Below are 12,635 nucleotides of genomic sequence, written 5' to 3'. Positions count from 1 at the left end.
TGCCCCCAATTAGGAATTTGGGCTCTTCTGGGAGACACCCACGTGCGTCCCAAATGAAACCGGGGGGCTCCCCCAGGACGTCTGCCTACGGCAGTCGGTTGCCAGCTGTTTACTTCCAGCCGGAGAAAGCAAAAGAGGACAGCTTTCCCAGGGACAATTCTGGACCCTTGGGACCATCCAGAGTCACCAAAGCCTAAACTTTGCACGGCCTGGGGAACGCTCTTCCGCCTGTCCAGCAATCCCCACGTCAAAACCTTTCTCAGCAGAGGCAGGCACTCTCTCCCTTGCACTAGATAGCTCGGCAGAGCCTTCCGAGAAACATGCTGCGTCATTCAGCTTGAACGAGGGACGCGGAGGGGAGAGTACGCTTTCTCCCCGTTTGGAGGCGCCTTGCGCTTGGCTTCAAAGCTGCCTGAACAGCACTAGCGGCCCGACGTCTCTGCACGGCAGGATCGTCGTTGTGGGCCGAGGCTGCGTGTTCTCTCAAAGCGAAAACCGTGCTGGCGATCCCTTTCTAGGAACTCCTCCCACGGCACCACATGTTCAGCTCCGGCCGAACGAAAGGTGACCTCAGGCCTCAAGGTAAGTTCCAGTGTTTCAGGTCGGGGGAGTTGGGTGTGCAGTGGTTTCCATGAGGCCATACTCCACCACGGAGTGCCTTAACTCTGCGACGCTCCTGGGGGCACACAGGATAGGAGCTCGTTCGCCAAGTTGGCAGGATGACTTCTCTCCGTGCCGGAACGGCGGCTCCTGGCTTCTGAGGAACCTTAGCCTCAACAGGGCCCTGGAGAAAGCTCTTCACATTCATAGCAAGGGCAACGTACTGCTCTCTGGCTTGCCTGGGTTGAGTGCCCCAGGCGTCAAAGAGCCTCGCGAAGGCAGTGCTGCGCAGACTCCCTTGGCCAGTCGCACGGCCTCCTTGACTGAAAGAGAACTGCAGTGCCAAAAGGCACCGTGCTGACGACTGGCTCCAGGAGGAGACTCGGGACAGCACTCTCACAGAAGCGAAAGCTAGGCTGTGGGCCCAGCCTGAGGACCAGCACGTTTTCCACACTTAACACAGCTAAGGCATGAGCCAGACGACAGCCTTGGTCACTGAGGCCTACCTAAGGTACTGCCATACTTACCCAGTAGATCCCACGCAGAGGTCCCTGTGCCCAAACGGGCCTCCATGGAAGGGCCCTGTTCCTCCCGTGTGTTTCCTTCAGGTAATCGGAAACCACTGAGGATAACTACGTGAGCTCAGCTTTGAAACTGGGCGACCCTGGGCAAACCTTATTCCCCTCCGTGGTAGACGAGACAGTTGCGGGTCCTAAGCTGCCTGAAGCACACTCCTCGCGCCCACCTTCTCTTTGCTGCCGGAAGGCCTCACCTAGGAGGCCTGAGTTTACTCGTGACGGAAGCCGTCTGAGTGTACTCGTGTGAGGCCTGCTGCTCTCAGGTCCTTGCTGGCAGCTTCAGCAAGAGCACTCTGGAGCTCGCCGACAAAAGAATTGTGAGCCCCCCCCCCCGGCCTCAGGTAAAAGTCCAGATTTCCCCCGTCAGTAACACCTCGGAGTGCCATAGGAGCGAAGAAGCATGCGTTAACGGGAGGCCTCAACAGTGCTAGGGATTTATTTCACGAGACACTGTGCACTCACGTTCGTCGTAACAACTGTCAAAGGGCACTGGATGCCTTCCAACTCCTCTGTTGCGTTTGAGCCACAGGAAGTAAAGGCATTCGTTTGATTAAGCTCCGTGAACGGGCAACGATGATGGCGAAGCGCTGCCCTGTTCGCTCGAAAGCTCTCGTCTGTACGGCCTTCCAGCGGCCTCAGGGTACGCAGTTGTAAACAGCCTTACATTCCATGCTGGTGTGCCCCCAATTAGGAATTTGGGCTCTTCTGGGAGACACCCACGTGCGTCCCAAATGAAACCGGGGGGCTCCCCCAGGACGTCTGCCTACGGCAGTCGGTTGCCAGCTGTTTACTTCCAGCCGGAGAAAGCAAAAGAGGACAGCTTTCCCAGGGACAATTCTGGACCCTTGGGACCATCCAGAGTCACCAAAGCCTAAACTTTGCACGGCCTGGGGAACGCTCTTCCGCCTGTCCAGCAATCCCCACGTCAAAACCTTTCTCAGCAGAGGCAGGCACTCTCTCCCTTGTACTAGATAGCTCGGCAGAGCCTTCCGAGAAACATGCTGCGTCATTCAGCTTGAACGAGGGACGCGGAGGGGAGAGTACGCTTTCTCCCCGTTTGGAGGCGCCTTGCGCTTGGCTTCAAAGCTGCCTGAACAGCACTAGCGGCCCGACGTCTCTGCACGGCAGGATCGTCGTTGTGGGCCGAGGCTGCGTGTTCTCTCAAAGCGAAAACCGTGCTGGCGATCCCTTTCTAGGAACTCCTCCCACGGCACCACATGTTCAGCTCCGGCCGAACGAAAGGTGACCTCAGGCCTCAAGGTAAGTTCCAGTGTTTCAGGTCGGGGGAGTTGGGTGTGCAGTGGTTTCCATGAGGCCATACTCCACCACGGAGTGCCTTAACTCTGCGACGCTCCTGGGGGCACACAGGATAGGAGCTCGTTCGCCAAGTTGGCAGGATGACTTCTCTCCGTGCCGGAACGGCGGCTCCTGGCTTCTGAGGAACCTTAGCCTCAACAGGGCCCTGGAGAAAGCTCTTCACATTCATAGCAAGGGCAACGTACTGCTCTCTGGCTTGCCTGGGTTGAGTGCCCCAGGCGTCAAAGAGCCTCGCGAAGGCAGTGCTGCGCAGACTCCCTTGGCCAGTCGCACGGCCTCCTTGACTGAAAGAGAACTGCAGTGCCAAAAGGCACCGTGCTGACGACTGGCTCCAGGAGGAGACTCGGGACAGCACTCTCACAGAAGCGAAAGCTAGGCTGTGGGCCCAGCCTGAGGACCAGCACGTTTTCCACACTTAACACAGCTAAGGCATGAGCCAGACGACAGCCTTGGTCACTGAGGCCTACCTAAGGTACTGCCATACTTACCCAGTAGATCCCACGCAGAGGTCCCTGTGCCCAAACGGGCCTCCATGGAAGGGCCCTGTTCCTCCCGTGTGTTTCCTTCAGGTAATCGGAAACCACTGAGGCTAACTACGTGAGCTCAGCTTTGAAACTGGGCGACCCTGGGCAAACCTTATTCCCCTCCGTGGTAGACGAGACAGTTGCGGGTCCTAAGCTGCCTGAAGCACACTCCTCGCGCCCACCTTCTCTTTGCTGCCGGAAGGCCTCACCTAGGAGGCCTGAGTTTACTCGTGACGGAAGCCGTCTGAGTGTACTCGTGTGAGGCCTGCTGCTCTCAGGTCCTTGCTGGCAGCTTCAGCAAGAGCACTCTGGAGCTCGCCGACAAAAGAATTGTGAGCCCCCCCCCCCGGCCTCAGGTAAAAGTCCAGATTTCCCCCGTCAGTAACACCTCGGAGTGCCATAGGAGCGAAGAAGCATGCGTTAACGGGAGGCCTCAACAGTGCTAGGGATTTATTTCACGAGACACTGTGCACTCACGTTCGTCGTAACAACTGTCAAAGGGCACTGGATGCCTTCCAACTCCTCTGTTGCGTTTGAGCCACAGGAAGTAAAGGCATTCGTTTGATTAAGCTCCGTGAACGGGCAACGATGATGGCGAAGCGCTGCCCTGTTCGCTCGAAAGCTCTCGTCTGTACGGCCTTCCAGCGGCCTCAGGGTACGCAGTTGTAAACAGCCTTACATTCCATGCTGGTGTGCCCCCAATTAGGAATTTGGGCTCTTCTGGGAGACACCCACGTGCGTCCCAAATGAAACCGGGGGGCTCCCCCAGGACGTCTGCCTACGGCAGTCGGTTGCCAGCTGTTTACTTCCAGCCGGAGAAAGCAAAAGAGGACAGCTTTCCCAGGGACAATTCTGGACCCTTGGGACCATCCAGAGTCACCAAAGCCTAAACTTTGCACGGCCTGGGGAACGCTCTTCCGCCTGTCCAGCAATCCCCACGTCAAAACCTTTCTCAGCAGAGGCAGGCACTCTCTCCCTTGTACTAGATAGCTCGGCAGAGCCTTCCGAGAAACATGCTGCGTCATTCAGCTTGAACGAGGGACGCGGAGGGGAGAGTACGCTTTCTCCCCGTTTGGAGGCGCCTTGCGCTTGGCTTCAAAGCTGCCTGAACAGCACTAGCGGCCCGACGTCTCTGCACGGCAGGATCGTCGTTGTGGGCCGAGGCTGCGTGTTCTCTCAAAGCGAAAACCGTGCTGGCGATCCCTTTCTAGGAACTCCTCCCACGGCACCACATGTTCAGCTCCGGCCGAACGAAAGGTGACCTCAGGCCTCAAGGTAAGTTCCAGTGTTTCAGGTCGGGGGAGTTGGGTGTGCAGTGGTTTCCATGAGGCCATACTCCACCACGGAGTGCCTTAACTCTGCGACGCTCCTGGGGGCACACAGGATAGGAGCTCGTTCGCCAAGTTGGCAGGATGACTTCTCTCCGTGCCGGAACGGCGGCTCCTGGCTTCTGAGGAACCTTAGCCTCAACAGGGCCCTGGAGAAAGCTCTTCACATTCATAGCAAGGGCAACGTACTGCTCTCTGGCTTGCCTGGGTTGAGTGCCCCAGGCGTCAAAGAGCCTCGCGAAGGCAGTGCTGCGCAGACTCCCTTGGCCAGTCGCACGGCCTCCTTGACTGAAAGAGAACTGCAGTGCCAAAAGGCACCGTGCTGACGACTGGCTCCAGGAGGAGACTCGGGACAGCACTCTCACAGAAGCGAAAGCTAGGCTGTGGGCCCAGCCTGAGCACCAGCACGTTTTCCACACTTAACACAGCTAAGGCATGAGCCAGACGACAGCCTTGGTCACTGAGGCCTACCTAAGGTACTGCCATACTTACCCAGTAGATCCCACGCAGAGGTCCCTGTGCCCAAACGGGCCTCCATGGAAGGGCCCTGTTCCTCCCGTGTGTTTCCTTCAGGTAATCGGAAACCACTGAGGATAACTACGTGAGCTCAGCTTTGAAACTGGGCGACCCTGGGCAAACCTTATTCCCCTCCGTGGTAGACGAGACAGTTGCGGGTCCTAAGCTGCCTGAAGCACACTCCTCGCGCCCACCTTCTCTTTGCTGCCGGAAGGCCTCACCTAGGAGGCCTGAGTTTACTCGTGACGGAAGCCGTCTGAGTGTACTCGTGTGAGGCCTGCTGCTCTCAGGTCCTCGCTGGCAGCTTCAGCAAGAGCACTCTGGAGCTCGCCGACAAAAGAATTGTGAGCCCCCCCCCCCGGCCTCAGGTAAAAGTCCAGATTTCCCCCGTCAGTAACACCTCGGAGTGCCATAGGAGCGAAGAAGCATGCGTTAACGGGAGGCCTCAACAGTGCTAGGGATTTATTTCACGAGACACTGTGCACTCACGTTCGTCGTAACAACTGTCAAAGGGCACTGGATGCCTTCCAACTCCTCTGTTGCGTTTGAGCCACAGGAAGTAAAGGCATTCGTTTGATTAAGCTCCGTGAACGGGCAACGATGATGGCGAAGCGCTGCCCTGTTCGCTCGAAAGCTCTCGTCTGTACGGCCTTCCAGCGGCCTCAGGGTACGCAGTTGTAAACAGCCTTACATTCCATGCTGGTGTGCCCCCAATTAGGAATTTGGGCTCTTCTGGGAGACACCCACGTGCGTCCCAAATGAAACCGGGGGGCTCCCCCAGGACGTCTGCCTACGGCAGTCGGTTGCCAGCTGTTTACTTCCAGCCGGAGAAAGCAAAAGAGGACAGCTTTCCCAGGGACAATTCTGGACCCTTGGGACCATCCAGAGTCACCAAAGCCTAAACTTTGCACGGCCTGGGGAACGCTCTTCCGCCTGTCCAGCAATCCCCACGTCAAAACCTTTCTCAGCAGAGGCAGGCACTCTCTCCCTTGTACTAGATAGCTCGGCAGAGCCTTCCGAGAAACATGCTGCGTCATTCAGCTTGAACGTGGGACGCGGAGGGGAGAGTACGCTTTCTCCCCGTTTGGAGGCGCCTTGCGCTTGGCTTCAAAGCTGCCTGAACAGCACTAGCGGCCCGACGTCTCTGCACGGCAGGATCGTCGTTGTGGGCCGAGGCTGCGTGTTCTCTCAAAAGGAAAACCGTGCTGGCGATCCCTTTCTAGGAACTCCTCCCACGGCACCACATGTTCAGCTCCGGCCGAACGAAAGGTGACCTCAGGCCTCAAGGTAAGTTCCAGTGTTTCAGGTCGGGGGAGTTGGGTGTGCAGTGGTTTCCATGAGGCCATACTCCACCACGGAGTGCCTTAACTCTGCGACGCTCCTGGGGGCACACAGGATAGGAGCTCGTTCGCCAAGTTGGCAGGATGACTTCTCTCCGTGCCGGAACGGCGGCTCCTGGCTTCTGAGGAACCTTAGCCTCAACAGGGCCCTGGAGAAAGCTCTTCACATTCATAGCAAGGGCAACGTACTGCTCTCTGGCTTGCCTGGGTTGAGTGCCCCAGGCGTCAAAGAGCCTCGCGAAGGCAGTGCTGCGCAGACTCCCTTGGCCAGTCGCACGGCCTCCTTGACTGAAAGAGAACTGCAGTGCCAAAAGGCACCGTGCTGACGACTGGCTCCAGGAGGAGACTCGGGACAGCACTCTCACAGAAGCGAAAGCTAGGCTGTGGGCCCAGCCTGAGGACCAGCACGTTTTCCACACTTAACACAGCTAAGGCATGAGCCAGACGACAGCCTTGGTCACTGAGGCCTACCTAAGGTACTGCCATACTTACCCAGTAGATCCCACGCAGAGGTCCCTGTGCCCAAACGGGCCTCCATGGAAGGGCCCTGTTCCTCCCGTGTGTTTCCTTCAGGTAATCGGAAACCACTGAGGATAACTACGTGAGCTCAGCTTTGAAACTGGGCGACCCTGGGCAAACCTTATTCCCCTCCGTGGTAGACGAGACAGTTGCGGGTCCTAAGCTGCCTGAAGCACACTCCTCGCGCCCACCTTCTCTTTGCTGCCGGAAGGCCTCACCTAGGAGGCCTGAGTTTACTCGTGACGGAAGCCGTCTGAGTGTACTCGTGTGAGGCCTGCTGCTCTCAGGTCCTTGCTGGCAGCTTCAGCAAGAGCACTCTGGAGCTCGCCGACAAAAGAATTGTGAGCCCCCCCGGCCTCAGGTAAAAGTCCAGATTTCCCCCGTCAGTAACACCTCGGAGTGCCATAGGAGCGAAGAAGCATGCGTTAACGGGAGGCTTCAACAGTGCTAGGGATTTATTTCACGAGACCCTGTGCACTCACGTTCGTCGTAACAACTGTCAAAGGGCACTGGATGCCTTCCAACTCCTCTGTTGCGTTTGAGCCACAGGAAGTAAAGGCATTCGTTTGATTAAGCTCCGTGAACGGGCAACGATGATGGCGAAGCGCTGCCCTGTTCGCTCGAAAGCTCTCGTCTGTACGGCCTTCCAGCGGCCTCAGGGTACGCAGTTGTAAACAGCCTTACATTCCATGCTGGTGTGCCCCCAATTAGGAATTTGGGCTCTTCTGGGAGACACCCACGTGCGTCCCAAATGAAACCGGGGGGCTCCCCCAGGACGTCTGCCTACGGCAGTCGGTTGCCAGCTGTTTACTTCCAGCCGGAGAAAGCAAAAGAGGACAGCTTTCCCAGGGACAATTCTGGACCCTTGGGACCATCCAGAGTCACCAAAGCCTAAACTTTGCACGGCCTGGGGAACGCTCTTCCGCCTGTCCAGCAATCCCCACGTCAAAACCTTTCTCAGCAGAGGCAGGCACTCTCTCCCTTGTACTAGATAGCTCGGCAGAGCCTTCCGAGAAACATGCTGCGTCATTCAGCTTGAACGTGGGACGCGGAGGGGAGAGTACGCTTTCTCCCCGTTTGGAGGCGCCTTGCGCTTGGCTTCAAAGCTGCCTGAACAGCACTAGCGGCCCGACGTCTCTGCACGGCAGGATCGTCGTTGTGGGCCGAGGCTGCGTGTTCTCTCAAAGCGAAAACCGTGCTGGCGATCCCTTTCTAGGAACTCCTCCCACGGCACCACATGTTCAGCTCCGGCCGAACGAAAGGTGACCTCAGGCCTCAAGGTAAGTTCCAGTGTTTCAGGTCGGGGGAGTTGGGTGTGCAGTGGTTTCCATGAGGCCATACTCCACCACGGAGTGCCTTAACTCTGCGACGCTCCTGGGGGCACACAGGATAGGAGCTCGTTCGCCAAGTTGGCAGGATGACTTCTCTCCGTGCCGGAACGGCGGCTCCTGGCTTCTGAGGAACCTTAGCCTCAACAGGGCCCTGGAGAAAGCTCTTCACATTCATAGCAAGGGCAACGTACTGCTCTCTGGCTTGCCTGGGTTGAGTGCCCCAGGCGTCAAAGAGCCTCGCGAAGGCAGTGCTGCGCAGACTCCCTTGGCCAGTCGCACGGCCTCCTTGACTGAAAGAGAACTGCAGTGCCAAAAGGCACCGTGCTGACGACTGGCTCCAGGAGGAGACTCGGGACAGCACTCTCACAGAAGCGAAAGCTAGGCTGTGGGCCCAGCCTGAGGACCAGCACGTTTTCCACACTTAACACAGCTAAGGCATGAGCCAGACGACAGCCTTGGTCACTGAGGCCTACCTAAGGTACTGCCATACTTACCCAGTAGATCCCACGCAGAGGTCCCTGTGCCCAAACGGGCCTCCATGGAAGGGCCCTGTTCCTCCCGTGTGTTTCCTTCAGGTAATCGGAAACCACTGAGGCTAACTACGTGAGCTCAGCTTTGAAACTGGGCGACCCTGGGCAAACCTTATTCCCCTCCGTGGTAGACGAGACAGTTGCGGGTCCTAAGCTGCCTGAAGCACACTCCTCGCGCCCACCTTCTCTTTGCTGCCGGAAGGCCTCACCTAGGAGGCCTGAGTTTACTCGTGACGGAAGCCGTCTGAGTGTACTCGTGTGAGGCCTGCTGCTCTCAGGTCCTTGCTGGCAGCTTCAGCAAGAGCACTCTGGAGCTCGCCGACAAAAGAATTGTGAGCCCCCCCCCCGGCCTCAGGTAAAAGTCCAGATTTCCCCCGTCAGTAACACCTCGGAGTGCCATAGGAGCGAAGAAGCATGCGTTAACGGGAGGCCTCAACAGTGCTAGGGATTTATTTCACGAGACACTGTGCACTCACGTTCGTCGTAACAACTGTCAAAGGGCACTGGATGCCTTCCAACTCCTCTGTTGCGTTTGAGCCACAGGAAGTAAAGGCATTCGTTTGATTAAGCTCCGTGAACGGGCAACGATGATGGCGAAGCGCTGCCCTGTTCGCTCGAAAGCTCTCGTCTGTACGGCCTTCCAGCGGCCTCAGGGTACGCAGTTGTAAACAGCCTTACATTCCATGCTGGTGTGCCCCCAATTAGGAATTTGGGCTCTTCTGGGAGACACCCACGTGCGTCCCAAATGAAACCGGGGGCTCCCCCAGGACGTCTGCCTACGGCAGTCGGTTGCCAGCTGTTTACTTCCAGCCGGAGAAAGCAAAAGAGGACAGCTTTCCCAGGGACAATTCTGGACCCTTGGGACCATCCAGAGTCACCAAAGCCTAAACTTTGCACGGCCTGGGGAACGCTCTTCCGCCTGTCCAGCAATCCCCACGTCAAAACCTTTCTCAGCAGAGGCAGGCACTCTCTCCCTTGTACTAGATAGCTCGGCAGAGCCTTCCGAGAAACATGCTGCGTCATTCAGCTTGAACGTGGGACGCGGAGGGGAGAGTACGCTTTCTCCCCGTTTGGAGGCGCCTTGCGCTTGGCTTCAAAGCTGCCTGAACAGCACTAGCGGCCCGACGTCTCTGCACGGCAGGATCGTCGTTGTGGGCCGAGGCTGCGTGTTCTCTCAAAACGAAAACCGTGCTGGCGATCCCTTTCTAGGAACTCCTCCCACGGCACCACATGTTCAGCTCCGGCCGAACGAAAGGTGACCTCAGGCCTCAAGGTAAGTTCCAGTGTTTCAGGTCGGGGGAGTTGGGTGTGCAGTGGTTTCCATGAGGCCATACTCCACCACGGAGTGCCTTAACTCTGCGACGCTCCTGGGGGCACACAGGATAGGAGCTCGTTCGCCAAGTTGGCAGGATGACTTCTCTCCGTGCCGGAACGGCGGCTCCTGGCTTCTGAGGAACCTTAGCCTCAACAGGGCCCTGGAGAAAGCTCTTCACATTCATAGCAAGGGCAACGTACTGCTCTCTGGCTTGCCTGGGTTGAGTGCCCCAGGCGTCAAAGAGCCTCGCGAAGGCAGTGCTGCGCAGACTCCCTTGGCCAGTCGCACGGCCTCCTTGACTGAAAGAGAACTGCAGTGCCAAAAGGCACCGTGCTGACGACTGGCTCCAGGAGGAGACTCGGGACAGCACTCTCACAGAAGCGAAAGCTAGGCTGTGGGCCCAGCCTGAGGACCAGCACGTTTTCCACACTTAACACAGCTAAGGCATGAGCCAGACGACAGCCTTGGTCACTGAGGCCTACCTAAGGTACTGCCATACTTACCCAGTAGATCCCACGCAGAGGTCCCTGTGCCCAAACGGGCCTCCATGGAAGGGCCCTGTTCCTCCCGTGTGTTTCCTTCAGGTAATCGGAAACCACTGAGGCTAACTACGTGAGCTCAGCTTTGAAACTGGGCGACCCTGGGCAAACCTTATTCCCCTCCGTGGTAGACGAGACAGTTGCGGGTCCTAAGCTGCCTGAAGCACACTCCTCGCGCCCACCTTCTCTTTGCTGCCGGAAGGCCTCACCTAGGAGGCCTGAGTTTACTCGTGACGGAAGCCGTCTGAGTGTACTCGTGTGAGGCCTGCTGCTCTCAGGTCCTTGCTGGCAGCTTCAGCAAGAGCACTCTGGAGCTCGCCGACAAAAGAATTGTGAGCCCCCCCCCGGCCTCAGGTAAAAGTCCAGATTTCCCCCGTCAGTAACACCTCGGAGTGCCATAGGAGCGAAGAAGCATGCGTTAACGGGAGGCCTCAACAGTGCTAGGGATTTATTTCACGAGACACTGTGCACTCACGTTCGTCGTAACAACTGTCAAAGGGCACTGTATGCCTTCCAACTCCTCTGTTGCGTTTGAGCCACAGGAAGTAAAGGCATTCGTTTGATTAAGCTCCGTGAACGGGCAACGATGATGGCGAAGCGCTGCCCTGTTCGCTCGAAAGCTCTCGTCTGTACGGCCTTCCAGCGGCCTCAGGGTACGCAGTTGTAAACAGCCTTACATTCCATGCTGGTGTGCCCCCAATTAGGAATTTGGGCTCTTCTGGGAGACACCCACGTGCGTCCCAAATGAAACCGGGGGGCTCCCCCAGGACGTCTGCCTACGGCAGTCGGTTGCCAGCTGTTTACTTCCAGCCGGAGAAAGCAAAAGAGGACAGCTTTCCCAGGGACAATTCTGGACCCTTGGGACCATCCAGAGTCACCAAAGCCTAAACTTTGCACGGCCTGGGGAACGCTCTTCCGCCTGTCCAGCAATCCCCACGTCAAAACCTTTCTCAGCAGAGGCAGGCACTCTCTCCCTTGCACTAGATAGCTCGGCAGAGCCTTCCGAGAAACATGCTGCGTCATTCAGCTTGAACGAGGGACGCGGAGGGGAGAGTACGCTTTCTCCCCGTTTGGAGGCGCCTTGCGCTTGGCTTCAAAGCTGCCTGAACAGCACTAGCGGCCCGACGTCTCTGCACGGCAGGATCGTCGTTGTGGGCCGAGGCTGCGTGTTCTCTCAAAGCGAAAACCGTGCTGGCGATCCCTTTCTAGGAACTCCTCCCACGGCACCACATGTTCAGCTCCGGCCGAACGAAAGGTGACCTCAGGCCTCAAGGTAAGTTCCAGTGTTTCAGGTCGGGGGAGTTGGGTGTGCAGTGGTTTCCATGAGGCCATACTCCACCACGGAGTGCCTTAACTCTGCGACGCTCCTGGGGGCACACAGGATAGGAGCTCGTTCGCCAAGTTGGCAGGATGACTTCTCTCCGTGCCGGAACGGCGGCTCCTGGCTTCTGAGGAACCTTAGCCTCAACAGGGCCCTGGAGAACGCTCTTCACATTCATAGCAAGGGCAACGTACTGCTCTCTGGCTTGCCTGGGTTGAGTGCCCCAGGCGTCAAAGAGCCTCGCGAAGGCAGTGCTGCGCAGACTCCCTTGGCCAGTCGCACGGCCTCCTTGACTGAAAGAGAACTGCAGTGCCAAAAGGCACCGTGCTGACGACTGGCTCCAGGAGGAGACTCGGGACAGCACTCTCACAGAAGCGAAAGCTAGGCTGTGGGCCCAGCCTGAGGACCAGCACGTTTTCCACACTTAACACAGCTAAGGCATGAGCCAGACGACAGCCTTGGTCACTGAGGCCTACCTAAGGTACTGCCATACTTACCCAGTAGATCCCACACAGAGGTCCCTGTGCCCAAACGGGCCTCCATGGAAGGGCCCTGTTCCTCCCGTGTGTTTCCTTCAGGTAATCGGAAACCACTGAGGATAACTACGTGAGCTCAGCTTTGAAACTGGGCGACCCTGGGCAAACCTTATTCCCCTCCGTGGTAGACGAGACAGTTGCGGGTCCTAAGCTGCCTGAAGCACACTCCTCGCGCCCACCTTCTCTTTGCTGCCGGAAGGCCTCACCTAGGAGGCCTGAGTTTACTCGTGACGGAAGCCGTCTGAGTGTACTCGTGTGAGGCCTGCTGCTCTCAGGTCCTTGCTGGCAGCTTCAGCAAGAGCACTCTGGAGCTCGCCGACAAAAGAATTGTGAGCCCCCCC

Source organism: Tursiops truncatus, chromosome 14 (assembly GCF_011762595.2).
Source record: "Tursiops truncatus isolate mTurTru1 chromosome 14, mTurTru1.mat.Y, whole genome shotgun sequence".
Lineage (NCBI taxonomy): Eukaryota > Metazoa > Chordata > Mammalia > Artiodactyla > Delphinidae > Tursiops > Tursiops truncatus.
This window is presented reverse-complemented; position numbering follows the sequence as displayed.